The sequence below is a fragment of the Solanum verrucosum genome, unplaced genomic scaffold (assembly GCF_900185275.1).
Source record: "Solanum verrucosum unplaced genomic scaffold, falcon-dt-bn FXZP01000067.1, whole genome shotgun sequence".
Classification (NCBI taxonomy): domain Eukaryota; kingdom Viridiplantae; phylum Streptophyta; class Magnoliopsida; order Solanales; family Solanaceae; genus Solanum; species Solanum verrucosum.
Window position 1 is genome coordinate 1,768,610 of NW_026020175.1, and position 25,815 is coordinate 1,794,424.

Sequence of the window (25,815 nt, forward strand, 5' to 3'; positions counted from 1 at the left end):
TTTTGTTTAATTCTCGAGAAGAGGAACTACATTTGACCTGATTTCTGCGTCAACGGGATACGTAGGCACCACAACTTACCTCCCGTAAGATTTCTATCTTTCCTTACAATAGAAACTGAGCCAGAATTTTTAAGAGGGACTCAAAAATTCTAAAGAAGAAGATCTCACCAAAAAAGTAGAGACCGAAGTAACTTTGATATTGTAACTGGAATATAATTTTTGAGAGGATCTCAAAAATTCTGTGATTTGCTCACCAACGGTTAAAGATAAGCCAAGACAGTTAACTGGGACAGAAATTTTGAGGATGGCCTCAAAATTTCAACAAGATTCATCGGGAGTGTAGAACAACTTTGAATACTTTCCAGCAAATAATCAGATAGACCTCAAACCATCAACCTCAAAGGCGTTCGTGAAAAGCTCGACGTGACATGACACTTAACATTGACTTTTCCCCCAATATTACTTTTTTTGAAAAAACCTAGTTTTCTCAAAACTTTCCTTTCATGTTTCAATTATTTTTGAATAAAAATGTTTTGTCTTATCTATCAAGAAGCGGAAGATCGGAAAAATCAACCGGAGATAGCAAGACAAGGGGTAGACAACCGAAGAGATCCACACAGATCAGTTCATCTTTAAACTAACAATTTTTCTGTGGATGCAGGTTTATGAGTTTACCTCAAAATCAGCGTATTCCTCCATTCATTGAATATGGAGAGATCAAAAGGGCGAAGAGCTCCTTAAAATTGACAATTTTTTCTGTGGATGTAGAAAATATTTTAGGCTTCTTATGACAAAGAATTGGGAATATGAATAGCATTATTCAAATTCTCAACAAGGCGAGTTCCATAATGAATATGCAACTATGTTCGGAAATGGAACAAAGGAAAACCTCGAAGAAAGAAATTTTATTTATTTTACAGCAACTAAAGATACTTGGAGGACATTATCTGCATCATATTATCGGACATGAAAATATTACTACCCGGAGAGTCATTTATATCGTATTGTCAAATGAGACCATACCACTACTCCGAGGGTCATCTTTAGTTATATTGTCGATTGAGATAATACCGTCATCCAAAAGATACCCAAAAGATCATTTATGTTGCTCGGTGAAGCATTATCTTCGTTCGGTATCAGGGATGCATCATAAAAAATCCACGCATAGCAAGAGAAGATTCATGCATTGCAAGACGAGATTCATGCATAACAAGAGAAAATTCATGCACTGCAAAAGAAGATTCATGCATCGCGGGAAAAGAGTCATGCATAGCAAGAGAAAAAAATCATGTATAACCAGAGAAGGCAACCATGCATCGTAAGAGAAAGAATCACACATCACAGATAAAGAGTCATGCATCACTGGAAAAAATTCAAGCATTGCAAGAGAAGATTCATGCATTGCAAGAAAAAAAAATCATGCATTGCAAGAGAAGATATTTATGCATTGCAAGAGAAGATTCATGCATCGCGGGAAGATTCATGCATGCAAGGGAAGATTCATGCATTGCAAGAGAAGATTCATGCATCACGGGAAAGAAATTCATGCATTGCAAGAGAAAGAAATCATGCATTACAAGAGAAAGAGATTCATAAATTACAAGAGAAAGAAATCATACATTGCGGGAAAAGAAATTCATGCATTGCAAGAGAAAGAAGTCATGCACATCAAGAGAAAAAAGTCATGTATAACAGGAGAAGGAAGTCATGTATCGCAGAGAAAGTCATGCATAGCAAGAGAAGGAAGTCATGCATCGCAAGAAAAAAATTCATGCATCGCGGAAAGCTTTACCCAGCACAAGAAGATCAACATTGACTGCATCATTTTCCTTGTAAAAACGATATCAAGAGAATCATCAACAACGACATCAGGAGTACCGTCGACATATTACATCAACTTATTTTATTACTTTGACATCAAAGGAAGAGTACATTTGAAAATTATATCGCAACTATGAGACACAAACTTTATTTGCTTTACGTCAAATCCAATGAAATTGACGTTAAATGATTCAAGGAGAGCAATCAAGTGTCAACACGATAAAAGACATTATCTTTCCATTTGAATTGCATTTTATGCTAATGAGTTATATCTCAGTCTTTTTCGAGAGCATCCCAAGTAATGAATTTTCAAAGCAAACCAGAGGTGCGGACGACATCAAAAAGGATGCAGCACAACGTGAAACTTTTTCTTAACAGCGAACTGAGACATAATCCAAAGAGGAGTGTCAAACTCTTAGGACGCGAGTAGATGAGTGACTTCCACCATAATCAAACCACACCCTTATCAGAAGGCATGTGGATTTTTCTTTATGTTTCCTAGTTTCAATTTCACATCCAAAAATTTTTGGGTTCACCGGAAGCAAATTTCCAATCTGAGTGAAAAATTTTGGGTTCACCGGAAACAAATTTCCAATCTGAGTGACAATGTACCAAGAGCTATGAAAATTATTTTCATGTAAGTTCTTACTTATAAGTGTGAAGTGCACCACATTTATGGCTAAGAGGTTACAAGCCTCTTTTTCATACTCGACTTACTTGTCACTCTTCCAGAACCGAAGGTTATCTTGCATAAGAGATTTCATTTTCAACCGATCGAGACTACAAGCAGTTTGATTCCTTGTGTTGAAGATATGTAGGCAAGCTCAATGTTGAAAATTCGATTGTATTCCAACATCATCTCTCAAATCTTATTCTCGAGCATTCCAGTCTCTCTATAAATCGATATCGAGATAGCTTTTGAATTCTTTCAAAATCGTGCGTCAAATCAAGCGTATCGAACTACAAGTGGCCTGAATTCTCATATAGCCTGAGATATGTAGGATACCCAGTTCCAGGGTTCGGCCATAATTCCTAAAGTTCGTACCAAAATCCCTTGTCTAATAGATGAAGATGTGATCGGTAAAAATTGGATTTGTCAATTTCATTTGCCTCAAATTTCTTTCATCAATCCAAGTAAAATGAGGGACAGTTGTTAACACCCAATTTTGACCCTCCACAATATAAATTAATCATCTAGCTTCTTCAATTTCAAATGATTTAAAATAGTTAGTTTTATAAAATTTCAAAAAAAAAATAGATATTGTTTGCAAGTTATTTTAAATAGTTAGTGTCATTTTTATAATTTTTAAATAATATATGTGTTTTATAATTATGTATATAATTAATATATTTTAAGAATATTCAAAAATCATCTAAAAAGGATTTTTTTTTTTGTTTTAATTAAGTATTTGTTTGATTAGTTTAAGTTATGTTTATATTTTTTGAGTAAATTTGTTTACAAGTAAATTAATTATTTTATTTAGTTAAGTTTAAGAAGCTCGTTAATTAATTTTGTTTAAATTCTTCTTGATTAAGAGTTGCCGAATTTAACTAAATTCCATTTGACTATAATTTAAATTCATTTGGTCATTTGTTTAACTACCATTTTTGCCAACACCTTACACCCATCTAAGACTCAAAAGTGGGCCTATTCATCAACCCAATTCCAACTCAATACCCATGTTTTCTCATACAAACCAGCCCATAATATCTATCCAATTCCCAGCCCTCTATTTGCCATTCACCCAGCCCAATTTCAATAAAAAAGAAACTCATCGCACTTTTTAGGAAAGCATACGTACAACAGTACCAAACTGACCTCTGCTTCTTCTTCCTTCCAAAAAATCGGCAAGCAACGTTCAAATCCCAGCAAATTCGGAAAGTAGCAGGTGTCTGCCGCGCCCATACTCACCCCTGTACGCCAATAATTTCTTCCCAGAAACAACGTACGTCCCCTTTTCCCCCTTTTTTGGGGATTTCTGAATTTTTTTCACTATTGTCTTGAAAAGAGTAAAGAGAATTCAGATTTTTGAATTTTTCAAATTCATTCAAAAATCTGTCTGTTTCCCCCCTCTAATGGATTCAATTATTTTCCTATATATACTTTCCTTCCATTAACGTCTTAGGGGGGAATTTTGGGGATAAAAAAAATAAAGAATTTTTTGAACACTAATTTGTTGCCCTAAAATAGACGGAATTTCATCAAAAAAAAGAGTTGTTTTACTTTTTCGGAGCTCATCGAAATTGACTCATAGTGGTGGGAGTTCTTTACGATCAAGCTTGTCGTCTCAGTTCGCTACTCCAGAAAAGGTAAAATTCCTTCCTAACCTCAATTTATGTTTAATAGACTATTTATCTCGCTTGTGTAATGATGTTGTCTTATTTGTTTTGCCATGATATTTCAGCTCCTCTGTCTCATCAATTTTTTGTTTATGAGGGTATTATTTCAGCTATACTATTCTTGTTTCCACAATCGTAGATAAAAGATGTTGTTCATGTTTGTCTGCTAAGGCAATTAAAGCATAAAATGCATCTCGAAAGCATGTGTGTGTAATGTTGTTACCAGTTTGTTTAGTCCATTAATACGTCACGAATTTTGCTAAGTGTTTTGAGTTTACTCATAGACCAATATGTCTGGTTCTGATCACTGTTTGAGTCCCTCCGATGAGCATGTCGATTTGAAATTCTAGAAATAAATATTATAAAGTTTGGATTTTTCCTTTCCTTTCAATCTCTTTGTTTGGCTGAGCTTTAGAAGAATAGTTTTGTTATTGGTGTATACTACATCAACATTAGATTTGCACTGAGATTTTGTTTACTATGATCCAATTTCGATATAATGTTTGTCCATTTAACTTGAAAGCTCATCATATTTCAATTAGTGATGTTGCCTCCATTTGAATATTGTAATTTCTCATTTCCTTAAGCTCATAAATAACTTTAGTTTTTTTTTTCTCTGAATATATAGTTTAACATGTGTATTGCTTCCTTTTAGTTCAAAAGTTTTCCTCGCATTAAACTTTTATTCTCACACGCAACCATTGCTTGCATTTATGAAGATCCACACTTTAGATGTGCATATTGTCTAACTATATACTCATTAATAGTCATTTTATGCCCCTTTATTTAGGCATTTAATTTGTTCCTTATATATGGGTTGTTCGGAGGTTTAAGTTTCCATTTTTAATGTTGGTATGACTTTTACATTTGAAATAACATGTTTATATCTTTGTCTAGAAGTCAATTGAAAAAAAAAAAAAATATTCTCGCTGATTATCGGGTCCATTAAAATAAGTGCATTTCATGGATTAATTGAGTTAGACTTTATATAGTTTTTCTAGTGACATCTAAGAGTGAATGTTAATTCTTTTCTTTTTCTTTGCATGTGATATGAGATGAGTCCAATGGACTCTTTCATCTCCCCTTCGCATTTCGAAATGGGCATTAAAGGCCCAAATTCAATTTTATCCCTTATCGAATCAGCCAAGGCAGTAGAACGAAACCTCAGGGGCTGAAAATTGAAAATAAGTCTGAGAAAGCTGAAAAAAAGGTTGAGATATAGCCTGTATACATATTGTATACGGCAGTATACACTTATTATACAGCGAATTACAGGTCAAAAATGCAAAAATACAGAGATGAGGTAAAATACTGGTGTTCAGAAGTAAGAAATACATCAAAAGGGCCGATATACATGCTGATATACACTGATATACATCAGGTGTATATAAAAACGAGATTGAGTAAAATCCCCAAAATTGCAGCGAAATTGGCCCAAAAAGGAGGGCCAAATTCAATCTCTCCTTTACTTTTTAATTATTTAATTGTGATTACTTATTGTTTGATGTTTAACTCTAGCTTTAGAATTTTTAATTAACTTAATTAGATTCTCCAAAAGATGAGTTATTTTTTTTGTGTTGGTTTGCTTTAAATACTTTTTTTTTGTGTTGAGATAATTTATTTTATTAATTAAATATTGGTCAAATTTTACATCCTCAATTAAGTTAAGTCATTTGTTCTTAAAAAATGTGTTACTTAACGCTTATTCACACATTTTTACTCATTCTAAAATTGTTTTAAATTAAGTATTTTTCTTCAATAAACTTTTAAAAAAATGACTTTCTTTTACTTTGTCACTTTCTCAAAAAGTTAGTCAAAACTCTTATTCTTCAATTAATTAAAAATGGTTTTCATGCTTAAATTTACCAATTGAGTTTAAATCATTATTTTTTAAAAAAATGAGTCAAGCAAATCCTAATTAATCTAGTTTTGTTAAAATTCTATTCACATGCAATTTAGTTCAAATGTTTCATTTTTGGGTTCCTTTATCTAAAAAAATAAATATAATAAAAATAAAAATAAATAAAAATGCATCATTTATTTAACTATTTTCTCAAAGTTAATCAAATATATTATAAGTTATTATTTTTTATGTTAAATCATTTTCTCAAAGAATTAGTCAAAAAATTATTTTAGTCAAGTCACAGGTCAACCGCATGTTAGCGGGCACTTCGAATGTTTAAATCCTTCTCTAAGTGTAAATTGAACCCCGAACCCTTTTTGGTATTTTCAAATGAGTTTTTCTATTTACATATTTTAAAATTATAAGTTTTCTTGATTTCTTTAAAAAATTAAGTGGCGACTCTTTTCTAGGTATTTTTCTCAAATTGTTTTATACTTAGAACATTTCAAAAAGTAATTTTTCTAAAGATAGAAAAATTACGGCACAACAAGGGTGTTGATACTTCACCTTCTCCCTTGTAGGAGGTATAAGGGGTGGGAGTCCACAATTTTGCTCCGTTGAATTTGTATTTTCATTTGGAACTTCTGTCACCGGACTAGTAGGTGTATCTTCTAATTCATCTTCTCCCGAATCAACTTCTACTTCTTCACCTGAATTTTCATCAAGATTAGGATTAATATTACCATAACGTCGTTCTAAAATTTCATGATCGATTTGAACATTTGAATCAATATCATAAGAAGTTTCATCAACATAAATAAAATCATTTGTATTAAATCTAATTCTAGACATTGATTTAGAAGAAGTACCACCACATTTACTCTTATTTTTTTCCTTACTACTTTTTTTATTAAAATTAAATAATTTACTAATGCCACTTGGTTCTTTCTCTTTTCCTTTACCGGTATTTTTTTTGCTAGAACTCATATTTAATTATATGTAAAGTGTAATATAAAAATAATAATAACACAAAAATTAATGACGAAAAATAAAATATAAATATAATGAAACGAATGTACCAAATGTCTGCGTTAATAGTAGACGTTATAACCGATTCTTGAAGCTTGTAGTTTGTTGTAACTTGTAATTTGGAACTCCAATACTTGATAGCAAATATGAGAATTATATATATTATGATATAATATGAAATTTTAGAATTGAAATATATGAATTATGATATAATATGAGACTTAAATGGAATAAAAAATTAAGACTTAAGATTGAAAAGATATAGAAAATAGATGATTTTGAAAGAAATAATAAGGGACAGAGGGGTATTTATAATATTAAAAATGGGTTAAAAGTGTATTTATGATAACTTGAGGGTTTAAATTAAAGTATTAATAGTAGGGGGTGATAGGGGGTGTTGGGGAAGTGAAAAGGTGAATAAATCCATTGGGGGGGACCACTAGCCGTTGCCCCAACAAATATAATTCAAAAAATATAAAAAATAAGGGATCCCGCGAAACCGGCCGATTCAGCCGGGCCGGGTCAATCGGGACCAAAGGGTGAATCGGCTCCTAATCAGCCCCCTATCCCGAAGTCCCTCTAACCCGCAAAATCATACGGGATCGGGTCCGGCCAGACAGGTCTCCAGCCAGTCACGGGCCGAGACGGGCCGACCCATTCCCCTTGCTAGCCTTAGATACAATACGTGTTTTCTTAGGCGTAACTGGTTCCAAATGTATTGTATCATCTACAACTTAATCAATAACATTGTTTTTTATCGTATCCACAATTTCTTCTAAGCTCTGGACCTCTGAATATGTATCATTTTCACATGGATAATCCAATAGGTTATTGCCGTCCCTTTTATTGTGGTAACTGAGATCATTAATCATGACCTCAAGTTCATGAATGACGTTTTCACAAGTGGATTCATTCAAATTCTTTGAGATTTCATCCTCCAAACAAATTTTGTAGTGTCGACAACAATTTGTTGTTGTCTCTTGTTGAACACTTGTCGTCCAATCCGAAATTGTAAAATCGATAGCATCCAAAACATCAATTTTCCGTGGATCGATTTCATGTCTTACTTCACAGCCTTCTAATATCCTACGACAATATCAGTTGTGATAATACATATAAGCATCACAAGGCTGAATCTCAAACACTATAAATTAATAATTATTAATTTATCGATTAAAAAATATCTTTACAAATTAATAATATTTCATGATCCCGACTATATTAATTTAGAGAGGTTTTACTGTACATTGATATTCAAAAAAATTTAAGTTTATTTTGAAGTGAAAAAATATTTAATCCACTCTGTACATGAAATTAATCAATTCTCGAGAACTCTATAAGACTTCATTTTTTAAATTATCAAAGTCGACATCAAATTGCTCATTACCATATATTGTATGCTTATTATAAAACTAGATATAGGAGTTCGTGCCAACAGGGGCTCAATATATCTCAATTTATACGACATGGATGGAATTTGAAAATTTTATATATTTTTTGACATATATGAGCATGATGATAATTATAAAGTAAAAAGGTATTTTTTTATAATTATATTAATGACGATTCAGATGACATTGAGGTCAAGGTATATAGTCTAAAAAGTAAATTTTGAACTAGTTTTGATTATTGTAGGAAGATATTATTTATCGAAAAACTTGATAATGGGGATACATTAAGTTATGTTCTAGGCTTGTTCGCGAATGGGATGCTTCATTGGCATATAGGCAGGATGTAACGACTAGGTTTCGTCGTTATAGAAAATCCAATGGGGAAAAAATTTGGATCGGAAAACTTATTCATAGTAATTTGAAATTTCCCAACCTAGTCCAGATTTAGACGAAATCAAAGTTTTTAAGGTGTAGGAAAATCTGGTAACAATCGGATGAATTATTTATGATTTGATTACATGGGTAATTAGACAAGTTGTTAAGGAACCCGTATGACTTTACGGAATTGAATTCGCGTGAGTAGAACTCCCGGAATCAATCTTAGCGTGAACGATATTTTCTGAGTGTCATTGGTTAAAGGTGGGGGTCTTGAAATTATTAAAATAGCTCAGTGATTCCGTGCAAGCCGCTGGGGAGGGATTTCTGCCGCCAGGGCGGGGCCGCTATAGCGGGGTGAAAACCATCGTGGCGGGTTCGATGCGACTTAAGGTCGTAAATAAACCCCAAAACGATATTATTCTGCACTTTTTTAATTTTTGGAGCTAAGGAACGAACCCCAGGCGACTCTTGATAGTTTTCCACTATTCTTGAGGCTAAAGGTAAGTTTTTCACTCTCCAAATCTATTTTTCGATCCGTAGAACGTAATAGAATGGGTAATTATCGATGGGGAAGGGTTTTGATCTAGATTCTATGGTGGGAAAAGCCCTAGTTGGATACTTGAGATCATGATATGATCTAGTGTTGTTAGAATTGTTAGTAATCCGGGTAATTAGCAATTGTTTATTGATTCATGTGTTATTATGATTGTTTGTAGACCAAGAACAAGCGGAACGAATCCGGAAAGGGAAGGATCAAGTTTCTTAGGGTTTCAAGCTTGTTTCGAGGTAGGTGATAGTTGTGTTACTATAATTGTGTGATGTATGTTTGTTCTTGCTTCATTATTATACATATATGTTTATGAATGTTGCATTATTGATCACATTTGTTGTAAATAAGATAGATGAATGATGATTGCCATGAAATCATGACTTAAACGTATGATCTTGAGGATATACTTGTGATTGTGATTGTGATGTGTTGAATGGATCGGTTGCCTTCCGACATAATTATGGGATCGGTTGTCATGTTCCGGCATAATCATTGGATCGGGTACCACGTTCCGGTATGCTAATTGTTTTGGGTTTGGGTTCCATGAGAGGACCAATGACTTGTCATAATTGTGTATTTTGAAAAATGTGAAGTTGTTTGTTGTTCGTAAATGTTGATAATATTGTATATGTTCGATATGTGCATGTGATTATATTGTCGTATTGACTTAATGTATGTTACACTTAGTGGGATAGCCGCGTGATCCTACCAGTACATTGTGGTTGTGTACTGATACTGCACTTGCTCATTCTTTGTTGAGTACAGGGCATCTTCAAGTGGCTACTGACAAACCTTGCTTAGAAGATCAGTGATAGTTCGAATTCAAGGGTGAGCCAGTTCTTCCAGGCTGCCATGAGCTCTCCTTTCGTCTATGTTCACATTTCAAACTTAGACTTTCTAGTTAGTTATTTGTTCGTTAGTTTGGGGGTTATGACCCTTCTTGTTTAGACTTGGTTCATTGTTAGATGTTATGGTACATTGACTTTCAGGTTCTAGGTTATTTCTTTCGCATTTGTTTAGTTTAATTGTTAGATCTTTTGTTGAAGTTTATGGGAATTTCAGATTTTAGCTATTATTCCTATGCCATATCCTTAAATGCTTTAGTTTTGGTTTAGTTGCTTGGTTTGGGTTATAGTAATGGTTCTCCCACCGAAGGGTTAGTGTGGGTGTTTATCACGACAATCTGGGTTGTGACACAGGTGTCGTGACACAGGAACATCATTTCTTTTGATTTAGCTATTGAGAAATGATATAAGATGGAGAAGTCTTCTTATGAAGTAAGGATAGAATGAATTGTCTATCGGAATGTTGGGAAGTAATTAATTACACCAAAACTCATTTAGGTGTTTGGGTTATGAAAGAGTATGAAATTAGGGACGGAGGTACACTATGCTTAGGGTGTCCAATTGGACACCCTTTATCAGAAAATTACATCGTATATATAAGTAAAATTATACTTTAAATGGTTAATTAAGACATTTTGGACACCCTTAAGCACAGTAAAGTTTCTTATCCCAGCGATATCTTTGCCCAACATGAAGGTTTATTAATGCGCTCACGCACGGGTTCGAATCCCAATTGCTGCATTTTGTTTTTACATTTTCAAAAAGCTCCTAATTAATTTCTAATTATAGTTAATAAATCAGTTATGTTTTTAATAATTTAAAATTAATATTATCTATTAAAAATCTTAATTAGAGACCTAATCATATTTAATAAATATGTTTTTTTTTCAACAATTCAAAACTCATATTATCTATTAGAATAATCTCAAATTAGAGACCTACAACTTAAAAATATAACCAAAAAAAAAACATAGTAAACATTAAATTTTAATCACTTTTTCTTTTCACTAAAATTTTAAATAAATCCAAAAGTAATTATTTAATTTAAATTTAATAAGCAAATTCTATTTTTTTTTCTATAAAGCTACTAAAGGTGAAAAAGGCTCTATATAGAATTTCTTTTTAGAAAAACTCGTTTGATTTTACTCTTTATTTTGCATATCTTGTTGTTAATTCACCAAAGGTTGGTGAAATCTTGAAGTATAAAAGTGATTTCATTATAAACTAAATTTTCTCTTTCTCTTTTTTTCTTTTTCGTTCACTTCCTATTAAATAAACATGAAAATTCAAGCTAAATATTATGTGGTTTGATTTTTAAAAATTTAGTATATTTTTTAATTTAAAAAAATTAATTGTTAATGTTACGTAGTTTGCTTTCAAAAATTTTGTGCACCCATCATTAAATTATTATTTTTACCTATGCGATTCTTGGAAACCTTTCGTGAAATTTATGGCTACGCCACTATATGAAATTAATGAATGTTGGATAAAGTTGTTAACTATCAAGTATCCAAATGGCCAATATGACTTGAATCCACTCCTTTTCATGACACAGGTGAAATGTTGTTTTTGGTTCGATCAAAATTCAGGATATACAATTCAAAAGATGACTCGTTCAAATATCCAAATCTTACTAACCATGGAGGCAATCCTGATGCGGAAATCTATATTGAAAGTCTAGTTTTTTCTTTTTCAACCAGAGGCGTACGCAGGAGGGGTCACCGGATTCACGTGAACTCATGCTCTCCTCCTGAAACCATATGTAGTAGTCTTGTATTTTTAAAAAATTATTTAAATATAGATGTGTGAACCCACACTAGACGTATTAAATAATGCAATGATGATTGGATGCACCTCTCCGAGTGAGGTTAAATATTTTGAATCTTACATCTATCTTGTTGTATTTTTTTCTTTCTAAAATTAGGTAACACCTCTCTTAGTGGTAATTGGTAGCACTTTATCTATAGAGCTTTAATCTCTCAAAATTTTCAAGCTTGTCATATTGGAAATTCCTAATTTTGTTAGCATTGTAGTTATTTTATATAATTAAACCAAATGTGCATATTAAAACTAGAAATACTGGATGATATAACATACAATCAATGTGTTCAATCGATCTCAACATCTCCGGCGCAATATATATATATATACACACACACACTATTCAATAGATAAGAATTAATTTTGGACCTATAATTTTACAAATTTAATGATTTTTAGTGATAAGAACCTAAAATGTCAATCAAATTTATATCTTAAATCCACCTTTTCGTAAAAATTCACCTATCATGTCAAAATTCTAGATACGCCTATGTTTTCAGTGGAAGGGACAGAGAATCCATAGAAAGCAAGGAACAAAAAGCTTAAGATCAAAACAATCGAGTTGCAAATAAATTGTAAGAGTAATTGAAACAACACCCCCTATTAGAATAACACAATTGTCAATGTCATCTCCAAACCATGGAGGTAGTACTACTAGTTAAATCACTTCTTACATAACTAAACCTTTTTCTGTATGTACATATAAGCTCAATTGAACAATGCTTAGATATTGGAAAATCACATTGCTATTACTCAAAAAAAAAAGCAAGAAATATATAGCAACACAAAATGTAAAGAGAGTGTAGACTTGTGTGGGCAACAGTAAAGGCCCAGAGCTTCACACAAAGAGCAGCAGCATTGCTGTTTGACAGAGAGCGCCTCGGAGGCATGACATGTAGGGGTGGCAAAATCAAACCCGACCCAATCCAAATAGGTTTGGGTTGGTTACTGACCCGTCCATTTGTTAGTTCAACCCATTTCAACTCAACCCATTAAAAATTGAGTTGATATCTAACCCAAATTGATTTTTGAGAAATCTTGTCAAAATATTTTTTTAAAAAAAACCATTTTTTTATATTAGATGTTATATATAGTAGTCTTATCTATCTATATATAAAAGGAGAAGAAAAAATGACACATGTCAACACAACAAAATTTTCAGAATTTTAAATAATTTTAAATATTTAATAATCAATAATTAAATAAATAAATAGAGACACATGTCAATAATTAGAATTAGAATGACACATGTCAACATCACAACAAATTTAACAATTTTAAAATTCAAAAATTAATTTAAAATGTTTTAATTATCTATCTTAAATTAACCAAAAGAAAATAAAGGTTGCTGTTTTTAATTTGGATTTTAAAGGAATCAGTTTCCACGAAAACTATTTTTAAATTTGAATTTAAAATTTTTCTTTTTGAAATACAATTTTAAAATTGAAGTACAATTTAATATAATAATAATAATGATAATAATCTATCTATATATACTAGATAATGTGGCCCGTGCATAGCACAGGCCCAATAATATAAATGGTATGTTTTGGGGCTAATAACCGAGTTTTTGAAGCGATTGTTTGCGTGGATAAAGGAATAAGTTTTTTTATCACAAACCTATACTTTTTTTGACGCTATTTAAGGCATAATAAGACTACCCACATACAACATTTTTGAAATATTTATGTTGTCAATTATCATGATTTATAGTATTTTTACGATAGATTCTCTTCAAGAATCAGTAGAATTTTTTGTATTTTTTTCAAAACATATTTTATATTGTCAATTATCATGATTTATAGTATTTTTATGCAATTTTTAAATATAAAAAAATTAAAAAATAAGACAAATAAATTAAAATGGACCCAATATATATTATTTTTGTTGTCTCAATTTATGTGACACAAATGAAATTTGGAAAGTCATCTAAATTTTCATATTTTTTTTAAAAACGTTTTAAGTTATTAATTATTGTGATTTATAATATTTTTATGTAACTTTCAAATAACGTACATTACTGGTCACTTTGTCCTAATTTATGTGATGTGGATAAATTACAAAATTAACCCTTTTAAAATGTATTTAAGATATTTTAAGTTGTTAATTATTATTATTTATAATACTTTTTTGGTAATTTTAAAATGATATGTTTATTTTTTCTGTCCCAATATATGTGAGCCTGATAGAATTCTGAGAGTCAACGTATTGTATTATATAGCTTTTAAATATTTTAAATTGGTAATTATTGTAATTTTTAATGCTTTTTAAGTCATTTGTAAATGATATATGTTGCTTCCTAGATTGGGACTTTTCCATTTGTGACACACATATATAGATATTTGGTGCCCGTGCCAGCACGGGCCCAATAAATATTAATTTTTTTTATTTTAATTTATGTGATATAAATGGAATTTGAAGATCAGTCGATTTTTTATATGTTTTCTTAAAAATATATTTGAAGTTATTAAATTGTTGTGATTTATAGTATTTTTCCGTTAGTCTGAATAATATAGGTTACTCATGTTTCAATTAACGTGAATAATCATAAATATTTTCAGTTGTTAATTTATTGTGAATTCTAGAAATTGACGTTATTTTGAAATAGTACATGTTACTTATTCTATTCCAATTAGTCAACCAAATTTCTTATATGATTTAAAAAAAAATTAATTGCTAATTATTGTGATTTATAGCATCTTTTATGTAACTTTTAATAATATATAATTTGTTCAAATTCATATGACAATGATAAGATTTCAACCAAATTTCTTATATGATTTTAAAATATTTTTAATTGCTAATTATTGTGATTTATAGCATCTTTTATGTAACTTTTAATAATATATAATTTGTTCAAATTCATATGACAATGATAAGATTTCAAGAGTCAACGCAATAAAAATTTAAATTTTTTAAAAAGTTGTACCTCTAATATATTTTGTAGCTAAAATATACTCTCTCCGTCCACTTGTATTTGTCATGTTGCGCTTTTTGAAAGTCCATTTGACTAATTTTCAAAGTTAAATCAGATTGTATTAATTTGATATTTAAAAAAAAAAAACTAAATATGCAAATCTATACAAAAAGTACCATAAATTGTTATTTTTTGCCTATGAATATGATGAAAAAACACATTGTAAAATATTAGTTAAAATTCTTATAGTTTGACTCTAAAAAGGAAATCATAACAATTAAAAGTGCATAGAGAGAGTAATAAATAGGTAATTAAATTTCAAGAAGTTTAAAATAAAATGTTGAAAAAAAGAATTAGATAAACAACATATATTGAAAATTGAAAACATATAAATAATAAATGGGCCCAAATGAGGTCAAACTTTTTGGCTAATAAAGTAGTAGGTAATTAATGGTGTTAAATTGTCCAATAATATAAAATTTAAAGGTACAACCATAAAAGAAGAATGTACAACACTATGAAGCACATATCATCCAACACTTGTCATGTGCTAAGTAGTAGATATTCCCACTTATTATATATAGTAAAAAGGAGAAGAAAAAATGACACATGTCAACACAACAAAATTTTCAGAATTTTAAATATTTTTAAATATTTAATAATCAATAATTAAATAAATAAATATAGACACATGTCAATAATTAGAATTAGAATGACACATGTCAACATCACACAAATTTAACAATTTTAAAATTCAAAAATTAATTAAAAATATTTTAATTATCTATCTTAAATTAACCAAAAAGAAATAAAGGTTACTGTTTTTAATTTGGATTTTAAAGGAATCAGTTTCCACGAAAACTATTTTTAAATTTGAATTTAAAATATTTCTTTTTGAAATACAATTTTAAAATTGAAGTACAATTTAATATAATAATAATAATGATAATAATCTATCTATATATAAAAGGAGAAGAAAAAATGACACATGTCAACACCACAAAATTTTCAGAATTTTAAATATTTTTAAATATTTAATAATCAATAATTAAATAAATAAATATAGACACATGTCAATAATAAGAATTAGAATGACACATGTCAACATCACACAAATTTAACAATTTTAAAATTCAAAAATTAATTAAAAATATTTTAATTATCTATCTTAAATTAACCAAAAAGAAATAAAGGTTACTGTTTTTAATTTGGATTTTAAAGGAATCAGTTTCCACGAAAACTATTTTTAAATTTGAATTTAAAATTTTTCTTTTTGAAATACAATTTTAAAATTGAAGTACAATTTAATATAATAATAATAATAATAATGATAATAACAATATAATAATAATAATAATAATCTATCTATATATCTATCTATATATAATAGGAGAGAAAAAAATGTCACGTGTCATTACCACAATTATTCTTAAATTTTAGTTTTAAAACTGATATTTTTAGTTAATTTAAATAATAAATTCAATATTAAAAACAAAGAACAATATAAAACATTAAAAAAAAAAAACGTTTTGAAACTTAACATCAATTTTTAAAATTAAAACAAATAACAATATAAAACTACTTTTAAAAAAAAATCTATTTTGGAACTTAATATTTAAATTCAACTTTAAAAATAAATAACAATATAAAACAATTTTTTTTTAAAACAAAAAACATACATTTTGCAACTTACCGTTTAAATAACACTAAAGCATATTTAAGCGATATACAAAATTGTAAAGAAATCTAAACCTATCTAATTATCTATTCTTTTTTAACTTGTTTTTAGTTTTTTTAAAAAAATAAAAAGAAACTTCAACTATAAATAATTATCCCTAAAATTCCTCACCCACTTACTTAACTTCCTTCCCCCAAAAAACTCAACCGTATTAACTCACTAAATTTAAATACGGTAGTCTTTTCTTTAGTTTTTCCAAGAAAAAGAATGCATCTCAATAAAGGAAATTCAAAACAATACTAATCCTTACCATTCATGGAAAGGTAATTTTTATTATTTTTAATATTATCTTTTTCTTTTGTTTTATGTGGTTTACATTATCAATAATTGTACTTTATTTTGAAAGTTCTAGATGTTGAAGATGATCAATTGATGAAGTTACGATCAAGCCATTTATGTGATGAATATATGTTGTTGTAGAAAGAGAAACACTTTTAGGACTATATTCGATAACTATGCCAAGCATGTAATATTTTAATTTTTTTCATCTTATGTTTTGTTTTAAAATCAAACTGTGTTGATGTATTTACATATAATTTATGATTCTTTGCTTACTGCATATTTCATATTTATAATTCTTTAATCTTATTTTTTTAACATGCAGTTAATGATGAAACTATAATGGAAATTTTGAATTGAAAGATTAGAAGTATTTGAATTAGAAGATATTATATTTTCAAAAGAAAAAAAAATATTAACTTAATTAAAACTAGAAACTCATGTTTATAGAATTCTAAATAAACTCTTACTATTTCACAAATTTATCTTTTCATATGTTAATAAATGTATTTAACTATATTTAATTTACATATAAATGAAGATAATAGTACTATCTCTCTATATTAATATAAATGAAAGTTGACATATATCTGCTTGCAATTTATTTATTTATCGGATGATATTGAAAACGTTAATATGACAACGATTTCAACGACTACAATGATGATGACGACGACGTTAATGTTATCGATATTACAACAATGAAGATTAAAGTGGACAACAAAAGAAATAGTAAGATGACGAAGGAGATCAAGAAGAAGAAAAAGAAGATCAAGAAGGAACATACAATGACTGAAATGATAAAAGAAATACAACAAAGTATATCATCATTTTTCATTTTGGATCATTTCAAGATTATACTGGCAATGGTAAAGGAATAAACATTGATAGTTTCATTTCATCACTATAACGTGATGATTTGTATTTGTCGGACTATCACACTTCATTCGTTCTTTAAATGTCCAGGTAAATATATCAATGTTATGTTGAAAATTCATAAAGTAAAACATAAATATAAGTGATAATTTGTAAATCGTATAATATATAATTTGCATAAACTTTCTTTTCTTTATAATATGTAAAGAGATAAGATTTATTACCCACAAAAGTTTTATGTGGGTAATATAGATTTTCTTATGTGGTTTTTTTTTTAATTGTTGTTTGTTAGTTTGTATTAAATGTGTAAGATTTGTTTCTGAGTTCTAAAAATTACATTAAGTTATGGAGAAACATTTTATTTTGGCAAATTTTAAAAGATCTAAAGAAAGAGGAATATTTACGAAAAATTACATATTTTAAAACAAATTAAAAAATAAATATATTTCCTTTTAATTTTTAAAACATTCAAAAATTTAAATTCGTTATTTTAAATAATAATCAAGAAATGAACAATTCCATGTAATTCTAATCATATTTTCATCAAATATAGCTAGGATATAAGAATGAAAATTAACTTAAATTAAAATAAAAGCTAAGTAAAGACTTTCACTAGCTATCCATGAATTATGGATCCCATTAATATGAAAATTGGGAGTTTTAAATTTTTAAAAAATACGTTATAATTTTGTGTTTAATTTTTAAAAAAAAATATGTTTTAAATTTGTGTTGCAAATTTAGATAGGTGATAAGTTTGAAAATTAATTTAAATGGAAAAAATGATGAGTAAAGACTTTCACCAACTATCCACAAATTATGGAACCGTAATGTGAAAATTGATAGTTTTAAATTTATTTTATATTCTAAAAATATTAGCAATTTAATTCGTCTTTTTTTCTTTTTCTTTTTAAAAAAAGAGTTGTTCCAAGTAGTTACAACTATACTTTCATCAAATTTGGCTAGGAGATGATTTTGAAAATTATTTTCAATTAAAATAAAATACGACGTAAAGACTTTCACCAACTAGCCATGAATTATGGAATCCTATTAACTGTGAAAGTTGAGCATTTTAATTTCTTTTTTAAAATAAAAAACTGACAATTAAATCCTAATTTTAAAAATAAAATAATTTAAACAATTTCAAGTTATAATAACCATATCTTCATCAAATTTGTCTAGGAGATAACTGCACACACAATTTGAAATAATATCAACTCAAAATAAAGATATTAATGTTGTTATCTTTTTACTTTTTAGTTAATAAAAACAATGACAAATATAATAAAACTAAACATAAAATAAAATATTTAAAACATTAAAAATAATAATCAACCATTTGGATTATTTACAAATATCCAAAAGAAAAAACTATTTTTAAAATTACCTCAACTATTGTTTCTTTTTAATTTATTAAAATTAATTTTTCTAAAAACTGACAATCTCAACAATATGTCAGTTTTACCTTTATATTCGATTACTTCTTTTTTAAAAAAAATTACTTTCACTGGGGTTGTATTTATTAAGATTATTTTTACCTTAAATCAATTTTCTATCATATTGTAGCACAAATTTAATACGGAATTTTTTTTTTGTAAAATCTTTTGATTTTCAATAAAAATATATATAGAAAATGTATCAACATACCATCTAATCTTATGATATCAAATATTTCTTATGAAATGTTAGATTTAATAAATTACTAAATACTTTTTTATTCAAACGATATGAATAAAGTACAAACAAATAAAAATATTTGAAGTATTTGATATTTGATCAAAGATAAGATGATCATAAAATTAATAGTATCCTTACAAAGAATTTAACCTGATATATTATAAAACTAAAAGCGTAGCTGATATAGTTATAGTTAAAATAAATTGTGTACTAATAATATTAATTCAATGTGCTCAAATAAATAAGTTAATGATTTGTATTCTTATTATATTATTATTATTATAACAAATTAAATATATTATTAAGTGCATAATATATATTTTTAATTATAAAATTATTACATTTTAAATCATCCGTGCAACGCGCGGGCACGTATACTAGTTAGGTAATAAAAGCTTATAAAATAACAAATAAAGCTATTAAAAGTAAGTAAAATTGGGCAAGTTGGGTTATGATCCGTTACCTAACCCGTTTTGACCCAATCCATTTTTATCCGAACAAATTTAGGTTGGATTGGGTTTGGTCTTGACCCATTTATTGTCTTGACCCATTTTGACCTACCCAAATTTAACCGAACCCGCCCAATTGCCACCCTTGGCGACATGGAAGAATTTTTCTCAAAAGAACAATTTATATGCTTAAAAAATCTACTAGACCAATGCGCAGCCACTTCCCTTTTAGTAATTCCTCCAAGAAAGTAGTATCCAACGCAAGAATGGAGAAACAAGATAAGTAAATGTTAGTGCATCATCAAATACAATAATGTTGCAAATGCAGTTAGACAAGCAAAAGATAAGCTGATTGAGAACATAGCCAACTCTTTCTTTTTCCAAACTCTTGTGGTTTGTCATTCACAACCTTTTCGACGTCTAATCTGCAAAGCAAGTTCAAAGCAGAGAACAGCAAAGAAAAGTCAGTTCAGGCTTGAGAGTTGAAAAACTATGTACATATCCCCCCCTCGCTAAATTCAGAAAACCCGAGCTCCTTGTACTAATTAGTAACGTAATGCATTGCCTGTGATACACTCAACTTAAACAGAGTCCTTCAGTGAAAGTTATGGAGCACCGAATTTCCACACACGGTATTCAAAGCCTTTTTTTGGTGTTGTAAAAGTTTTGCAGCAGATACTACTAGCATCAAAAGCACCTATATTGATATTAATTTGGTGCATATCGACACAGTTTCTAATGGACTATACCTCTGTCTCACTGCCAGCAGAGATAAACGAAGAGATTAAAATATCACTTTGGCCTATGATGCAGATTGAGGAGGAGGAGAGTCTCAGCTAGGAGATGGAGGCTGTTGAGAGGTGTACCTTAGGCTTGCTTAGTGGTACCTAGCCGTTATGTTGGTTAGATTGTTGTCCTCTTTTTGCTTTTGCCCTTAAGTTATGCTATTTATACTTTGGACCCCATAATTGTTAGAAAGGTCCCTATCTAGTCCTTTTACTTTTTCTGCAGAAATAGTACTGTATGCTCCTTATCTCTTAAGGAGGAGGATAGTGAGTCATCTAGGGTTAAGGTACTATATATTGTAATGTTCTTCTTATTAACATTACCAATGAAATATACCCTAGCTGTAATTAGCTAGTTTCAGCTTAACTTCTTCTTTTTATTTTTCATTGTTAGTTACTGTTCCATTGCTAAGTCCCAACTCTTCTATTCTGCATCAGCCTACTGAATTACACACCTTTTATTTTTTTGGGTCGCAGATTTCTCTCGCTTATAGCAGAGACATGAAAAGTGAATCACTACAAAACCGCCTCTTTCATGGAGACTTTTGTTACCACAAAACCATATCTTCAAACTCCCTATGATTCTGAATAAATAAGAAACTAAAGAAGATTGTTCAGTTTGATGATACATAGCAATTTGTTCCTGAATAGGCGTGATTATCTATTATGCCGAAATATGTTTTTTCTTTTATAAGGTAAGTTATTCTATTAATGCTGGGGAAATCTCCGTAAGTATACCAAACAGTATAGAAACCTAGTCACATATGGTTCTCTATAATGCGGGAGAATATAATTATGAAAAGCTAACAGAAGAGCAGTGACATAGAACACATAATAAACTCGACTCGAAAAACAACTTGACCTCCAGGAACAATATATACACAGCATCCAAGGGTATGGCCTAGTGACCAATGAGGTCACTTGAAGTGAGTTGAGAACCATAAGGTCTCATGTTCAAATCCCAACATAGACCAGAAAAACACTAGGTGATTTCTTCCATTTGTCCTAACCTTGATGGATAGAGTTAACTAGTACTTCTAAAATAGGCAATGAAAAATGATATCGACCTAATGGAGAGATATACTTAACAATCTACCCACACACACCTTCTGGGTTCAACTAATTTGAAATCCATACACTTGTAAGAAATAATACATCATTTTCAGGCATAACTAATGTGATGTTGTGACACACATGGTTAACATCAAATCTTTCCATAACGATTTTGAATAGATTTCAAGTTCTCACACTTTTGTTGTCATATGAACTCAACACAAGAAATAACTAGACTGCCAGAAATGATTTATCCACAAATGGAATAAGCAAAGAAATGCTATACCAGTCTAAGAAACAAATACTCAACAATCTGTCCAAGCGATTCAATTATTAGAAATTCATTTGCAAGCATAAACTCTAAGAGTCACTCTCATGATTAACATCAAAACATTCAGTGCGCATTCCAATGAATTCCAGCTTTTCTATATTCTATTGTTGATTGACTTCCTTACGTTTGCAATTATGTGGCTCACAATAAATGGATTTGAAATTTGTACTACTGTCAAGTTCACATATAAACAATGGCGTATTCTAGGTGAAAATTCTCATTCTCCTAGGAGTATTTGAAATTAGCTAATCCAAATTGAAGTCATGCTTTTTTTACATATGACACATAATGAATAAAAGAACAAACATTTAGCAACTGGTTTTGCCCAAACAACTTCTTTACATTCATTCCAATGCCATCATAATGATTAAACCCAGACAGTCAAGTGGAAATCACACAATGCTTACAACTTGTTCAAAGTTCAAACATTTCCTTTTATTTCTAAAACAGGATGCATATCTCAGAACGAACCCTTCTATCTCGGGATGAAGCCTAAAAGTCTCTTCAAGCACAATGCAAAATAGATTTTAAAGGTCTGAGTGGTTTCAGTTGTGAGGTAGCTTGTCCTACATGACTTATTTTTGCTTCTCTCCACTCAAACTAATTACAACAAATCCCTTTGCTCAATTAGAGCTTTGTGTTCTAGTTGCCAAACAGAACCTACCAGAACCTTACACCTTTTGTAACAACTCCTTTGTATTCATGTAAGATAAAGTGTATGAAGAAGCATGTAATAGACTACTACATTGCACCGTCTAACGATTAGCAGCAAATAGACAAACAAACCTAGTCCAGAAGCAATATAGTTTAAAGAGATCCTTCACATGCGCATAAATAACAAACAGAATTTGAAAGCAGTTGAGAAGAAAGTGCTCTTACAAGTTATTTGTTACTCGATTGTTTTGATATGAGCTTTCTCCACATTCTATGTCCCTTGGGTTGAAAAAGGGCAAACTAGGCTTTCAAGGTAGAATTGGGCATATTTACCGTAATGACAGTTAATAACATTTGAATATCGGAATGAGTCATCTTTTGAATTGTATATTATGGAAGTTGTTCCAGACAATGACAATATTTCACCATTAGTTGACATGAAAAAGTTTGGTAACCATTCTGGATCCTTTGGATACCTGATGGTAAACAACTTTGTCCAAGATTCTTTAACCCCATACTCTTTCATAACCCAAGCACCTATATGAGTTGTCTTGTAATCGCTAAAGACAGAAAGATCACTTCTCAGCTTTCACACACGCAATTCAACCTCTCCTTCTCCAAAGGAGGGCTTCTCCACCTTTTCCCAGTTCTCATTAGCTAAATCAAAAGCAATAATGTACTTGCCTTTATTCACATTAGGATCAGGACCAGGAATAGAAGAAGAAGTACTCCAATGAAGCTTCCCATCCACAAAAGAACCATTATCAATTAATATCTCCCCGCAATAACCAGAACTTTTTTTGACAAAGAATGTGTCCTCATCACAAATACAATAATCAACATTAGTCCAAGAATCACTCTTTAGACTATATACTTTTACCTCAATGTCATCTCTACTGAAAATACTATAATTATAATCAATAATCACTACCTTATAATCATCATGGAGCTCATCATATCCAAAACCAAGTATGGGCCCGGGATTTCTCACTCTAGGTCTAAAAAAAGGCAAATTCTTGTGCTTTCTAGTAGTTGGGTTCCATAAAAGAGAATAATCTAAGTAATTATCGGCAAGATAAACCAATCCATTGCAAAAACCCTTAACATAGAGCCCATGAATGCCGTTTTCAATGGGAAAATCCAATTCAACAGCCACAGTAACAGAGTCAATAAAATAAAGATTTAATAGGACATTCTTTATAATTCCATTTCTCTCACAACAACATCCAAAATAAGTATATGGTGGGGGTCTTCCTTATTATTATTAGCAGATAAACTCAGATGGTTCTTGATAAATTCAGGGTCAGAGGTTAAAGAAAGCCAATATTTCGAAACAGACCTGAATTCAAGAGGGATTTCACCGGAAGCCCTCGAGAGAATTTCACCAATGAGTTCTGCTGGTAAAATAGGAATTGTCATATTCGAATTTGACGGAACATTGGAGGCTTCACATTCCATTTAAAGGGTTTTGGGAGATAAATTTCAGCAGTATCTACAATACAAATGCAGAAAAATTTATGGTAGGAGATTATTATTTATATCATATGTATACATACCTTTCAGATACATTATTTTTATTATATTGGAAATATAAGAAAGAAAAATAGAGAAAAAAATTATAGGATGAAAACTAAGATATCTACTAGATAAAAATTTAAATAATCAATCAATTAAATTATTAAATTCCTTATTTAATATGTGTAATGTATAAATCAATTTTTATGTAATTATATGTAATCCAATTATGTTATTATGTTCTTTCGAGACGCGAGGCATATTTGTCCGGCGATTTTATGCTCCTCTTTGTATTTTTTTGAATACGTCGACAGTCACGTCTGTGTCTTTTGAATTTCATAGCTTAGGTGAAGTACTACACTAACTTATTATGCTCCTTAATATTTTTAATTTTTTTAAATAAAAAATATGTAGTTTAAAATAAATAATATTTTAATTAATCGTTTATTTGGTGGGATAAAGATAATAATTTTTTTAAATAAAAGTGGGATTAATTTTTTTCTCAAATTTAATTCGAAATATTAGCTAATTGTGAGAGTATTTTCTTTCACCATTTATAGTAAAATAGTGAAGTACTATCCTATATAGATAATACACAAGATGAGATAAAATAATCTCATAAAATATTTCATCATGTATGCAGAAAAGACAGTTATTTTCTATTATATTAGTATTAGGGAACTTGGCCACGCTACGCGCGATCATTAAGGAATCAATATTTCCTCTCCAATCAATTTTAATTAAATTATCACATATTTAAATTATATTATGGAGAGTATTTTAAAATGATGAGAGAAAAGAACACTTAATAAATTTAATATTTTTAAAATAAGGATAGTATATTCTTTATCACAATAAATTATATATTTTGTAAAATAATTTATTTTATTTTTCCTTCTTAGTAATAACCGACGCGGAATCATCCAATAAATAGTTTTAAAAAAATTTCAGGCCTTTTACCTTCTCCCCGATTAGGTAAGAAGATAAATGAAAAATGAGAATACACATGTTAGTAGAATGAAAACTAAAATCAGAAAGGAAAACTTTTTCAAAATAAAAATAAATAAAATATAAGGATAAAAATTAATTGATCAGTTATGCTTTTACCTTCTTAGCAAAATAATGATGTTAGAATCATCAAGTAAATAGTTACAAATTCAATTTCAGATTTGTCACCTTCTCCCCAGTTAGGTAAGAACATGTTGTCCTTATTCTAATATGTTTTCCTACTTTTTTTCAACTCCACCGTCCTCTGCTTCCTCTTCTTTCCTGTTTCTTTTTGCACTATAAAAATCTTTATTCTTTTAATGAAAAATCCATAACCTAAAAAAAAACTTTATACAAATGTATCTGTCATCAACTAATCACAAAATTAGACTTGGAAATGTCTTCAAGTTAATCTATAAAGGCATTTCCTTTCCATATTTTCCTTTCTTCTACGCCCTCCATTTCAAATTGATTGTCTCGTTTTGACTCGATAAGAAATTTAAGAAAGTTATTTTTTTTTTAATTTTATAATCTTAAAT

General features: G+C 29.6%; 1 pseudogene; it reads right to left on the bottom strand.

Moving 5' to 3' along the window:
- Positions 1 to 20,279: 20,279 nt before the first annotated feature.
- LOC125828917 (F-box protein CPR1-like) lies at positions 20,280 to 24,193 on the bottom strand (annotated as a pseudogene).
- Positions 24,194 to 25,815: the final 1,622 nt, after the last annotated feature.